Source organism: Anarrhichthys ocellatus, unplaced genomic scaffold (genome assembly GCF_004355925.1).
Source record: "Anarrhichthys ocellatus isolate YVR2014 unplaced genomic scaffold, GSC_Weel_1.0 scaffold35, whole genome shotgun sequence".
In the NCBI taxonomy this organism is placed as follows: Eukaryota; Metazoa; Chordata; class Actinopteri; order Perciformes; family Anarhichadidae; genus Anarrhichthys; species Anarrhichthys ocellatus.
In genome coordinates this window covers 4740614-4755625 of record NW_022280065.1, presented here as the reverse complement: position 1 = coordinate 4755625, position 15012 = coordinate 4740614, and positions in this window count along the sequence as shown.

Here is a 15012-nt window from a genome sequence, read left to right as displayed (position 1 = left end):
TTTAGTATGGCAAACACGGGAGTTATTCCTCAACTGGGCTGCTGCTGCAATATAATATATATATATATATCTGTTCGTTAACAGAGGTCACACGGAGACCTGCAGGACTACAGAGACCCTGGCGGACTTCTCGTTTGTAGTAAAGACTAATGGCGAAAGGCAACCGCATCACAACAAACACAAGAGTGCCCTCGTGCAGTTTCAAGTGTTGGAAATTGAACGAATATGCTGAACCCCCCCCCCCCCCCCCTTTCCTCCTGCTCTCCCTCACTCTTTATGGAGAAAATTAAAGAGCCACAACAGTCCGCGAAACATGTCGCTTTGCGAGCCCTTCAGCAGCAAACACACACACACACACACACACACACACGGGGGACACAACGCTACCGTGAACATAAACTCTGCACGTGAAATGTGTTTCACGTACATATTGTCTCAAGGTAAGAGCTCAGTTTGAAGCGGAGGTGAAACGCTCAGTATGGGACGAAATGGAAGCCGAAATAGCTGAGCCATGGCCGACAGGCTCGTCTTCACGGCTCTGAATAGGAAGAAATGGGGCGCGAACAAAAGCGTTTTCATGAAAACAGTTCGCCCAAGTCTTTTAATTCCCAACCTTATTAATGGCTTTATCACGTAGTCGAGACACGCCGTGCACCCCCACCCCCCTCACAAGCACGCGTTAAAACGAGTCAAAATGAGCGAAGCAAACCCCCCCTCCTCAAAGGCTCCCGATGTTCAAATAGCCTAAAACATGTCTGATGTCGAAGAAACGCTGCAACACAGACCTTGAATAAACATAGCTGTCTCTTTAAATTAAAAAAAACATGCAATTGTTAGCACGCTGATGTGACTTACAGTCGTTTCCTTTAAATGATATCTGACCCAAATAGTACACGAGCTGCTTGATGGTAACCTTCACAGTCCGCGATGAAAGTTTATGCATTTTCATCGAGGCGAGCGAGGCAAACTTGAATAGAGCGACTGCGTTTCGGTGAGCAAATGTAGGCACAGATGTGTTTTTTTTGTTACTTACGTATTTCTTTTGAATGATATTCCTCTTAGGTCTTTCCTTGCTCATTATGCAATCCCCAAAAAAAAAATGTTATGGCTATAGAGAGAATGGCCACATGAATTTCTTTCTTTGACTCTCGCCTCTCTCGGAGCACCACCAAATGACGATTTAAATCCCCGGCTCTTGTAGGAAAAAGCTCGCTGGCTTTTGCAGAATCCTCCTTCGGCGTTTCCCCTTCAAACTACTCGGATGTAAATCCCACAAAAGAAATCAAGGGTCGACGACGGACAGAGACGGACTGGACCCACACTCGCTTGGGGATAACATAGTCAAAACAAACGCACAACAATAAGTTCCATTCGCCAAAACAGCTCGGCTTCTCGTCTGTGCGCACTCACTCCCGGCTCTTTCCAAATGCATGAATATACTTGAGGGTGATGCCCACGAGTTACATCTTGTTTGAGGTGACGACACGACGAGAAATGAATAAATATAAATTAAAAACGAAACGTTAAGGTTGTCGCGTCGTTTTTTTTTTTCCTTTTGGAAAGCTGGAGCCTGCGGTCGACGAGAGAGCTCTCTCCAGCGGCACTGCTCTACTGACTGAGATCAGCTCCTTTCTTCCCCAGCCTCAGCCTCTCAGCCTATCACGTCCTTCACCATTCAGCGGCAACTTCAAACCTCCCAGTGAGACGGCCCTCAGCACTTTGCACTGCCACATAGTGCACAGTGCCACTTTATTTTATGGACTCCTGTTGTGTTGGTTGGTAATTGCAACTGGCAGTTTACAGTGGTCTTACAATAAACGGTGCGTTTTTAATATTAGTTTTGAGGCCCCTGTGTTTCCGTGGGGTATCAAGCAGACATGAGTGGTCACGAGTGGGCTGAGTTTATACTTCCCCTATGCTGGTAGTATTTTAAATCATATGTTTCATACTATTCCTATGGTGATGATGTGTCTAAGCTCAATGATAAGTTAAGAAACATATATACTGTGTATATATATATATATATATATATATATGTCCTATCATGATCTCATGAGGAGCAGTCACGTGTTTTTCATACACTATATTTATAGTGTATGTGTTTTTTTTTACTTTTGTTGAGCAAAATCAGTCACATTTCAAAGTAAAAGAAGAATTCTCAGAAGAGGCTAATGGGACAAAGTAGTGGTTCCCAAATGTTCATGTAAATGTCAGCTCCCAACCCCCAATCTCCACATCACCCCCCACAGCCGAATGAATGGTGGTTAAACATTAGCGTATTCATTTTATAGAATGCAGTGCTTTCAGGAACCCTTGTAGTTTGGGGGGGGGGGGTTACTTAGACTTTAGCAGGCCTAGCCTCAACTCTAGCAGTGGCAAGCAGTGAATGTTCAAAAGTGTTTAACACATTTGTTTTCCTGAGCTCATATAGAGTAAAATACATTGGTAATCAGATTGAGCTCTTCCCTCTGGAGACTTACAGGGGAACACCCGGGGGTGTCAGCAGTGGCACCCTACTTTTTGAAAAATATACAAGTCCTTATAAATCTGCTCAGTCACACACCTCCGATCCTTTTTGGCTCTGACCGGTTGAACCGATCACCCTGTCCCACCACATTTTAACATGATGTCCAACAACACCTGTAAAAAATGTGATCGGTGTTAATTTATATTTAATAGATAAATAATAGAAAAACTATGTGCAGTTTGGAATCACATTGAGTTGAATCCATCAAATTTAATTGATTTATTTTTTTGATTTTACTCAGTTTTGTTTGAATAAAATCAGCTAGAGTAGAATTTCATTGCAATTCCTCAGGAACCTAAAATATGCAGGAAATGAATACATTTTACTCATTGAGAGGTCTTTGATTTTAATCATCTTACAAGTCAACCCACGGTATTTTGCGCCACATGACCATCGATCATTAATCATTTGCCACAATCAGGGACAGAAACGGCCGTTTTCCAAAAGGCAAATAAGAAAAGCTGACGGGAGCGCGTTCTCAGCTTTATTTACTTCAACCTGAGTTAAGAAAATGGATGCAGATGATCTGTCCACAGTTTATGCACCGCTTTTCAAAGCGTGCACCAAAATCTTTGAGAAATGTGTCCGTATGTTGAGATTCATACATTTTAGTTCAGGTAATATTCACACTTTTGTGTTATCCGCTCTGCTTTGACTGTTGTTGAGCTGGATGGGCGTCCTCATCCCCCTCACTAGAAGTGGGCTCGCTGTGTCATTATTCTAATATACTGAGTGGGACGGTTGCTCTGTATGAACCTTGGAGGTAGTTAAGAGTAATGTGTGTGTGTGTGTGTGTGTGTGTAGGTGTGTGTGTGGTGTTACAAAAAGACAGATATATAGTTGCCTTGCCTTGTCTCCAAGGTATGACTTTAAAGGGAGCTCTAACTGCAGTTAATTGTACAGAATTAAAGCGTTTAACCATCGTTAGGCAGCTATATGACCAGGATTGGTTAACTAAAAGCTCCACTGAGGTCGTCAGTCGGTCCGCCACTTGGGACCGGACTGAAATATCTCAACATCTAATTGCCCTGAAATGTTGTACAGACATCTGTGGTCTCCAGAGGACGAGTCCTACACAATTAGGTGATCCCCTTACTCTTTCTAATGCCACCGAGAGGTTAAAATGTTTTATTTTTAGTGAAATATCTCTACAATTCTTGGATGGATTGTAAAGAATTTTGTTGAAGATATCAACGGCGCCCAGAGGATCAATCCTCGCGACTTTGGTGATCCCGTGATTTTTCATCTAGTCCCACGAGCAGGTCAAAGTGTTCACTTATTTAGTAAAATATCTCTCAACATCTAGATGATGGAGTGGTACAACGTTTTGTACAGCACTTATGGTTCCCAGAGAATGAATCCTACTAACTTTGGCGACCCCTTGACTTTTCCTCAACACCACCATGAGGTTCAAAGTTGTGATTTTCAGTAAAATGTCTCGACAACAACCGGATGGACTGCCATTAAGCTTGGGTTTGAGTTCCCACGTCATTTTACCTGCACGTCTTTACACAAACCATGTGGACATGTATGATAAAGAAATATTACAAGCAGATGGAGCATCTCCCACGAACCCCTCAGAGCTGGAATTACACTCAATCACCAGCATCCGTGCAATCATGCTGATTTCATTATCATTCATGTAACGAGCAAGAGCCATCGATTCGTCTTCTGTGTTTTGATGTAGATTTAGCATAACGCACCAAATGATCAAAGCACTAAACTTACCCATGAATGCATGAACAAAGACACCAAATCAATAGCTGACGGGTCAATAATTCTAAGCGAGGCTCGCGGATGACATGAAATTTATGTAGCCCCTCATTAAGTCACGCTGCATATAAACAGAATAGGAAAGAAATATTGAGGGATCACTAGGAATCCAGAAATGATACAGTGTGGATGGAGAAGGGATTTAAATAAATGCTGATCATAAACACGTTTACTGCGTAGTAAAATAAATCCTCATCCTTCACTTTCAGGTAAATCCATGGAAAGTATATCAGAAAATCATTACAGTATCTGAGAACATCATATTCTTTCAGCCCGCAGATCAATGATGTTTTGTCCTTTGACAGCGTCAGAGTCAGGCAGGCTATTTTGAGACGAGGCTGTGGATCACACTGCCTTTAGCCCCATCACCCTTCACTCTCAGGGGGGGTTTTACCAGGGTCCTCTGCCCTGCTGGTGCTGACATTTAGGTCCCCATGAATCAATGAGACAGGCTGTGGAGGGACGCCTGAAGTTCACAGCAGCAACTCTCACAGTTCACATTTAGCCCACGCCATGTACAGACTTAAGGGTTGCAGGGTCTTTGAGACATGTTTAGCTTGATTTCGCCTTGAGAAGATTTGCAAAACAAGGCCAAGCTTTTTTTTTTTCTGTTTGACAAAATCAAATCCATCTTGCTAACAGAGTGCTTCAAAAGTGTAACTTTTTTTTACATTTATATTCAAACACTTAAGTGTGGGGGTAAAATGCCTAAAACTGTAGCCAGCTCCAGTGTGTTAATGACATGTGCAGCTATACTGGTGGTAACGGAGCAAAGCGTAAGTCTGTTGAGACGTAAGTGCACGATGGCCTATTGAAGCTCTACGCTTATTTGTTGTCGGTTACATGCAGGAGAGGATTTAGGCGCCTGGTCTGTTTTTATTCGTACCTCATGCGAGTAAAAGAAACTGAGAGTGTGTTTGTGCCAGTGTCTTTGTGTGTGTGTCCTTGAAGAGACAGCATGTTGCAAAAGTGCTGCCTGGACTGCTCTGCTCTTGTCTAAACAGCGGAGACGTTTACACCAATGGTTTTAGGAGTGTGTGTTTGTGTCTATGTGTGTGATGGAGAAGGCCAGGGATTGATTAGAGCTTTCACTCTCAATGTGGTTAATTGCCCAGTGAGGCTTAGCAGACGGTGCTGGCTAGATTGATGTCCGATAGCCAAGAAGAGGGGGAGTCAGGGTGTCTGTGTGTGTGTGTGTGTGTGAGGGAGGGTGGTTGGGTGGGCGGGGGGGTTGATTTAATGGAGGGGGGGGGGGGGGGCAACGAATCCCAAATTAATGTTGAAAGATTGAATGGTTAAGTACTGCACACTGTGGAAATAAACCCAAAGGAGTTTCCTTCAAAAGAAAAGAAAAATAAAGCGATTGTAATCACATCTGCTGAAACTAAAAGAAGATTGAAATACAGAAAAGGAAAATACTCAGTCATGTCACCTTTTATTTTGTTCCCAGTGAATAAAAGAGTTTTGTCTTTTTTAAAGGAAGTACAGCCTCCCCTTTTAGAAGACGCTTCCTTTGGGTTTAATTCGACAATGACCTGTTTTCATCTCTCCTCAGTCACTGAACTCTGTTTATTCTGAATCAAGTTCAAATCCTTACTTCTACTACTCCTACCACTCTTTGTGTTTAAGTATAGATATTAGTGCGCTTTTGCCAGAATTGCTTGATAAGCTTTCCATCTCGCAGCCAAAAGCTCTTGGAAGTTGAAATGTTTCAATGAATGTTCACTTTGCAGCAGAATAAGATCTCTGAAGCAGAAGAATGGCAATTTTGCTGCCTGGAATTTACATGAGGAATAGTGTACACCACTCCTGATTGTTACTTATCGTCGACCTGTTTCATAAATGATGTATTTTTGTTCAATAAGAGGGGTGGGGAGGTGTGTGGGGAGCTGAGCGTGATGCTATGAGACAGCAACAAGCGAGCTGCAGTGTTGGCAGGAGGTTGGCTGGATAAGGAAGCCGTAAAATCATGGCTTGTACAATTCTCTCCTTTTCACGCAGGCTGTTAAAACGCTCAGTAATATGAGCATCAGGGACATTAAATACCTCATGTAAATAAAGAGAGGAAGGATGAAAAGAGAAAGGAGTTCTACACTGCAAAAAAAAAAAAATATATATATATCTAGGTATGGCAGATCATCTTATATTCAGGTTGAAAGGGAATATTTACTACACGAGACTATCTCAAGATATAACTTAATTAATAATTCTCTCTTTGTTTGGGTTATTTTAGATAAATACTAGGAGCATGTTATCACTGCAAAATCATTTTCTTTACAAGTCGTTTTGTCTGCCATCAACTTGAATTTTGAATGCACATTTAAACACAGTTTACAGTAGTTTTGCTGTCAAACAGACTTTTGGTAGAGGCTGGATTTGAATCCTGTTTTCAAAAAAACGTCTGAAAAAGTCTTTTGTGTTTGTGTTTTTTTTTTGTGTGCAGTGCGTGGCTTGGTGCTGATGATGGTAGGCAGACTGGAGGTCATGGTGGCTTTGAATTACTCTGCTGAAATTTGAATCTTAGAAGTACCTTCATTAAAGTGAGGTTAACCTTCTCCACAGCCACCCCCACCTCACACCCACCTCTCCCTTTGCACTGTTCAGGGACTCATTGAGATCACAAACACAATTTATTTTTTCGACAACCCCCCCTGATACACACACACACACACACACAGAGACACACACCTCTCCTTCTGGAGGGACTTGAGAGTCTCCGCTCTACTACCATGGATAATTGGACACCTTCAGCATGAGAAATCCCCTGCCGAAAGAAAACAGGCACCGGCGGTGTAGACTCGTATCAGTTTTGTAAAATAGAAGCACAACAGTGAGGATGAGACGGAGGCTTGGTTGAGTCTTCGCTACAAGCTAGATTGCAAACCCCTCCCTTTGGCAGTGGTTCTTTCTGATTCAATTCGCACCTTCAGTATCTCACTTCCTGAGCAGTGGTAGCTGCGTTGTGCGATGGCAGGATCAACAGGAGGAATATCCACACCCCCGGGCTGCAGTGGGAAGCTGTCCTCAGGGCAAGTAACTGGGATCAGCACGCTGCTCACTAAGTTGACTCATCTGGAAGCCAAATGCAAAACCGCCTGCAGATCAGAGCCAAGGGATGACTTGCCGCTACTTCTGCATCCCAACGCTGTTGTTGTGCTTCACTAATGAGGCAGACCTCCCCAAGCTCACCTAGCAGCTGCAATGCCGGATAAGTCTGACCTGGTAAACTGCAGACTTTGAGAACAAACAGATGCTGAAACGGTCCGGATGTTAAAGCCCATTTTACAGACGCTTAAAACGGTCTCAATTGTGGTCAGGTCACTCACCACATCAAAGTTTTCAAGGATTTGTCCTTGTCTTTATAAGCCCCCCGTGACAAAAACATGGTAACAGTGATGCCAACTAGCCAGAAAGTCAGAAACGTTTTCCTATGATGTAACACAAGGGACGTCGGGGATGAACTGGCACTGAAATTCAGCCTGTGACTTTGAGATGAAGAGGCATTTTGTGTGAGCACCTGGAGGGCACGAGCCAAAGATTATTTGGCGGTAGTTCTAATGCTAATACACTCTTTATGGTATAAAGAGAATCTGATGATACTGAGATGTCTTGCTGCCATCTGTCTCCTCAGTTTGTATCACCATGTCACCAACAAGACCAGATCTAATCAAGATACGCTGGAACACTACTTTCATATCTCACAATGAAAATGACAAGAATCCTAATTGTGAAGGGCTGCTCGTACACCCCCTCAATATTGAAAGCAATCTAGATTGGCCCGGTCTGACAGGCAGTGTTTGGCTCTGTGCTCTCTGCGGCTGCGAGGGCCAGGCTGGACCATAGAGTAAATACTGTCATCAGAAATTAAAAAAACAATACGACCACTGGCCGATTCTGCCTGGAATTGATCGGCCATTCCGGAGTCTTCTTGGCCAATCCGGAGAAAAACAAGCTCATTTCTCTATTTTCTTTGTCATTCAATGTGACCGAAGAACCTTTTGTCATGCTTCATTCCTGCTTCTTTTTTTATTTTACATATCCAGTGTTTTGACATTTAATGAACGTCCCATGTGGGCCCTCATTAATGGATCTTTTTTCCCCATCTGTAAAATATACATCCATTCCACTGCGAGTCCAGTTTCCCCATTCAGTTTGACATCATTCAACACTCTTGTTCCCCTTCCTCACCTCAAACCAGTCTGGACTGGAGCACGTTGTGGATGAGTAGCTAAGCATGAATCACTCATGAGGAACAAGCAGCGTTGTAGCGTTGCCAGGTCTCTTGTGTGTATCTAGCCACACAGAGAGTAATAGCGTTCAGCCACAAAGGTTCTATAGCCCAGCAGTGACTGGCTGACTCATGTGGGTCAAGACCTGCCACAGGTGGGGGATCCCAGGTTGAATAACCTCCCCCCCTGACAGTAGGCAGCCACAGCCTCTGCGCCCCTTTTCACCCACCCGGGACACCTGCACTAGACACAAAAGCCATCCCTCTCCGATTCTTTGAGGGCATGAGCAGAGAGAGGAAAAGGGACGCGGGGATGAACGGAGCAAGCGGAGAAAGAAATGGGGTTGGATGGGTCGCGGTGGGGGCTGCCTCAATCGTAGCCATGCGGAAACAAAGTAACACAAACTCGAGCCACAGCAGGGGAACAGCTGGAGCACACAGGGACGGCTGTCTGGGTGGTCTAAGAGCGAGGGGGGGGAGAGAGAGAGAGAGAGAGAGAGAGAGAGAGAGAGAGGGTGTGAGCATGCAGGAGAAATGAACGAGAATGAAAGACACAGAGAGGGTTTGGATGGAGATGCTGGAAATAGAGGCTATTAAAAGAGAGGTAGTACAGAGAAAGAAAAAGAGAAATGCAGAAAAAAAAACTGGGAAAAAGCAGCTACTTGTGGGTTTCCCCTTTATCCCTGCAATTATGGCAAATCGGTACACATCAATATCTAATTATCCAAAGAAGCCCTTCCACCAATAGCCCCATTAGAGGCAGAGGTGTAATTCAAAGTGCAGGAGAAGCCACTTCTGTGTAAAAACAAATGACAGTGTATTTAAAATCAGCTACAAATGTCTTAAGGAACAGCTCCCAAAGATGGGATGATAATTAAGATTGTTTTTTTTTTTTAAATTGTGCTTGCTATCCCTTTACACCACACGCTGCAGCCAAGTAAGCACAAACGTTTGATAATCAAACAACTTCTCTCCACCTTTCACACTGACCATTATTTGAAGGTGTTTTAATTCAGCATGCTTTCATCATTTATCCGTTGGCATTACCAAACGTAGAGTGTTGGTTATTAGGGAAGCATTTGATAGCCCATCTCACAATAGAGGAGCATTCACTTGCACACAGTGAGCCAGTATCCCTGTGCTTTTTCATACGAGGCTCAACATGGTTTGCATGATAAAAAAAAAAAAGAAGGTAAGTCATGCGGGAGGTCCTGCACATTTGCATATCCCCTGGGTGCACGGTGTAATTTAGCTACATATGTCCCTTTCCTAATAGGCTGGAGTTGGCTTAACGCGAAGCTTGTGTTTTTGGAAGCGACCTCGCTTGATTGTCTATTCGCATTCGCAGCTCTGCTCTGATTTGCAACTGAAAGGCACTTAATTGTACTTGGACTAACTGAATAACTATGGGTCTTCTAAAGAGGGAGTGTGAGAGAGAAAGGTGTTTTTTCTTTTGTGTGCCGGATTCAAGCTCATCATCCCTGAGTGCAATCTGCTTCATAGGATATTGTTCAACACAGCAGCAGTTGGTTGTGGTTGTTTTAACATGGACAAAAAAAAAGATACAGCGCATGTGACTGTGACGTTAGACCGATTGCTTACATGTGCTAACTCCACTAATTCAGCCTGTATCACATCCCATTGAATTCAGGATGTTACTAATCTGCCTCCATGTTTCCCATGGCAATACATAATATATCTGACTCAAACAAATGGAAATATATTCATGATATGCATTCGCTTATTCTGCACTAAGTTTGACATTCTCCTTTCGAATCCACAGAGACTCAGACATTAGTCGGGCTGATGCAACACCAACCAGAAGCCACCATGAATTGAGGACCTACTCTGTTGCTGGTCATAGCTCGCTGCTTATCTCCCATATTTGACTGCCGTAATTTGCCTCTCAAATGCTCTCGTGTGTGATGTTACGGCCGCCTATATCTGAAGATGCATATTCCACCGATGAAGGGGAGCCTCATGTGTGTTAATCCCAACTTGTTATCCATGACATCAAACCCAATTTAACCAGATTTAACATCAATTTTCAGTTCGACGGAGAGGAAAAGCACCGGAATATGAATTCATGTTATTTTTTTTAATCTTTATTAATAATTACCCAGCCGCTCCTGCAAAACACTCTCCACTTTCTCTCTCCTCGATATTAAACGCGATTAGGACAGCTAAAATGTTAATAAGACTCCTTTTTTTTTTTTTTTGAACAAACTGAGCCTTATTTCTCCCTTTCAGAGCAAGCCATAAACATCCTCCCTGTAATAACGAATGGTGATTATGCCGATGATATTAATTATCATTACTTTCAATTACTACACCCAGCCAGGCCCTGTCGGTTATGAGGGCAGCTCCCTGTGGAGGAGCCGCCACCCGCCGCCGTACAGTCATTAGCTGAGCCGAGTGATTGTGTGAGTCTCCGTCTCTCTCTCTCTCCTTCTTCTTCTCTTCCTTCCTCCGCTCGTCATGGCCTTTGTTTTGTCCTTCCTATTTTTTCTCTGTCCTCCCTCTTCCTCTAGTGTCAGAGAGTCCAAGAAGCCCTCCATACTGTCAAGGGCAGGCCAATGAATGAATGAGGTGAGGTGGAAGTTAATTGTGGAGAGATCTGAGATGAGCTGTGAGGGGATCCGTCGTATAGATTGTACAGATTCCTCAATTTCCTTTCTCTCTGTACCCCCCCCCCCCCTTCCCTCCTATTCTATTCTTCTCCTCTTTCGCTCTCATCTCGTTTCTTTGCTTTAGCTCTTGTCACCGGTCTCTCGCTCCATCTTGTTGCTTTGTCTCTCCCCTTTCCACTCCTCTCTCCTGACATAAAACATCCATTTCAGCCCCATGAAATATGGAGAGGGCCCTCATGAATTGTTCACAGGTTAGCAGCGTGCATGCTAATGGCAGCAAGGGGACATGCTCATGGTTTTCAGGAAGCTGCAGTGGGCGATGGACAGTGATTGCAGGGAGGACCGGTCCCATCAAATCTGTTCATAAACCTGTGTGGTCTGATTATCCCGGCCTGTAGCCTATTATAAGGGCGTTTCGGAGAATGCGATATATACATACAAATAAGTTGTCACACATGGTGTAAGTTTCTAATGATGCACTCAGAAATCAATAATGTAAAGCCTCAGATGAGGGCACTTTATGTTGTCTTTCACCTGTAAACTTTAACCCAACCAACTCGCATGCTTCTCCCTGAGTAAGATAAGTCGTAGTCATCAAGCAAGACACATTTGTCACATGCCTGAACACTGTTGCATGACTCTGAAGTAAAGAAGTGAAAGATTCAGCAGCACTTACAGATGCATTGAATGGAAAATAGGCATCAAGTCTTTACATTTGATTTCACCAAATATTTGTAATCTTATTAATTCTCCTCTACTTTTCTGAATGGGAATATAAAGTATAATTATACTGTGGCGATTCTGCGATTTTTTCCCCAGTTTTTTTAAAGAGGAGAAAACTGTGTTTGGGCATATTTTTAGAAACTGAGTTTTAAGTTTCTTTTTTTACTTTTTCCAACAAGCCCACACAGCCGTTTGCCTAGCTTACTAGCATTGAGTCCCACGAGCTGATACTTCTCATTCATTTTATTTCAACACCTGTCAAGTAATTGGACACATCTGCACACTCAGCTGTGTTGGTCGTCATTTGTTACCAAAGATCCATGCCCGCTGGAGAACACTAATGAAGGGTGTTCTGACTCACATTTCTTCTTTTATGGTGCACAATTCTGATCAAATAAGCACAAACACCAAGGATATGTGTACTGTTGTTTTTAACAAAAAAGCAGCACTAAAATGTAAATATCCCAGAGGAATGAAGAGGAGAGTAAGAGGAAGGGGCTGGGTGCTGTAATGTGATCGGACGGTCAGATGGTTCCAGATATTTATTTGGTTGGTCCCACTGGATGAAACAGGGCCTGTTTGAGTTGGTTAATTTCCTCCTGATGAGCTTGTAGATCACGTCAGCGTTGCACCACACGGACATGAAGGATGACTATGGAAGCATCAATTAAGATGTACTTTGGTGAGGGTTTTATCAATTGTGGCTTTTTTCCTCGGGCCTAATAGCTTGTGATTGATAGCGATGAACTTGAGCAAGAGGGGTGTGCATTACAGATGGACAGATAGAGCATTTTGAGGGCTTGCTGACTAAAGTGCTTTCCTGCAGCTCCTGCACTTGTGGTTATAATGGAGTGCCTGGGAGCCACACCACTTGAGAGATTGTGTGGATATATTATTAATCTGTTCCCTGTGCCATTGCTGTATAGTGCCGAACTGTGGGCCTGGCAGAGGATGCTGCTGTGGCGCCATCATTCCCTTATCTGTCTCCTTCTCTCTGTCTCCACCACTCTCTTTCAGCCTCCATCCTCTCCCCTGTCTGTGTCATGCAACCTCTTTCTCCGGAGGACTATCCGAGGACAGGAGGTAGAGCTAGAAGAAGGGAGGAAGAGACGATCAGATCAATATTGCCTCTCAGGAAATAGGCCTCTTCTGTCTCTCTCCTTCTGTGTCTGACTGTCTTTTGTATAGCCAGCTTGTCTGACCGCAATATTTGAGCATTGTGGCCAATTTCACAAGCAACCAGATAAGCAGCCTTACACAACCTGTCACGGAGTGTGACAACTGCTCTACACAGTTCTCACACATAGCGTGTATGGGAAAGAAACTGATAGTGACAAAGAAAGTAGGTGTTGTGGTTGAGAAAGAGGAACGGTACACGTCTGTTTCTGAATGTCATGACTAAGTCATTTTGGACTCACAGTGATACTCATGGCTAACAGAACCTTATATCTCCTTACGTTTTACTCAGAAACAGAGGGAGTGATGCCTCGCTATGTTGTTTTCACACTGCGATGACTTTGTGGAAGCTCATTTGTGGAGATGACACTTTCCTTTCCATTCATTCATTCCAGATATGAAAAAGATAAAGAGTTTGCATGAGAGAAACATGCGTATTGTAAAACTGTGTAATCAGCTGTTTCATATAGATCACCTCCAAAAATGATCAGCGCAGTTGTATTCTGTGTCTGTTGTTGAAGGCAATTATCATTCAATTTGCCTTACTTTTCTATGTCATAAAATTTTTCCTCCAGAAATAGCGCACATGAGCGGGTTTTTCAATTGTTGCATTATCGTCTGTCTAGTTAAAACCTGTGGCCTCTTTCTCTTTTATCTCTTCGACTGACACCACAACCACATACATACTTTTTTGTTTCACCTTTCCTGACGTATGATAAATGGCACAGTTACTCTTATGGGAAAAATAGTCGATAGACTCGTTTTCCATTGCCAGTAGCCTTTCGTTCATTTCCCTTGTGGGCCATGTTCGAAGTCACGGATGCGCCGGAAAACAAGATCAGTAAACAGTGAAAATGTGACTGTGATTACTCCTTTTTTTTTTTTTTTACATCTGTTACTTATTCAGTCTTTTAAATTCTCAAACCAGAGTTGGTGATTGCTGGAACAGTGGGAAGACTAACAAAGATGTTTTTAATGAGTTTCATTTTGTTTCTGTTGAGTTTGAATGAAGTGGGCTTTACGACGATCACCGACGTAAAACGTTGTTTGACTGGAGTCTGGTGGCTTTGAGGAGAGAATATTAATCGTATGTTTTGCATTTAAATAAATTATAATAATTGTCCAAATCCTCATTGATTTTCTTTAATTATTCACTTCAACGCACATCATATAGCAATGCGCTGGAAAAGGGGTGAAAATAGTTTCCATGGAGCTTGAGCCGATAAATACAATGTGCCGATTGCAACCTGTTCCCCTGAAGACAAAAGCCAGATGTTGGCCGTCATCGCTGATAACCTCTGTGACACAAACAACTAAAAAGAGAACATTTTCCATGCAGGTATTTACTGAAAAAAGTCAAATGAATAATGCCCTTCAGTATACTTCACTGAGATAGTCACAATCAAGTTTTCCAGAGATATGTGACATTATTTTAACGCATGAAACACACATGATAATAATAATAATAATAATAAATCAATTTGCTATAGCGCTTTTCTAGATACTCAAAGACGCTTTACAAGGCAGAGACAAACAGAACAAACAAACAAAAAGAATAACTGGAGAAGCTGAATGGATCATGTAATGGAGGGTAGGGTGCCGGGGTTAGCAGGTGAAGGCGAGTTTGAAGAGGTGGGTTTTGAGGGCTTGTTTGAATGATGATAGGGAGGAAGCCTCACGGATGTGGATGGGGAGGGAGTTCCAGAGGGGAGGTGCAGCAGCTGAGAAGGCCCTGTCACCCCAGGTCCGGCGCTTGGTCCTGACGGTCTTCAGAGTGTTTGCACCGGCGGACCTGAGGCAACGGGTTGGGGCGTGGAGGGGGAGGAGGTCTGAAAGGTAGGGAGGGGCCAGGTTGTTTAGAGCTTTGTAGGTGGTGAGTAGTATTTTGAAGTCTATTCTGAATGTGACCGGGAGCCAGTGGAGGTTGCGAAGGACCGGGGTGATGTTCGAAATCT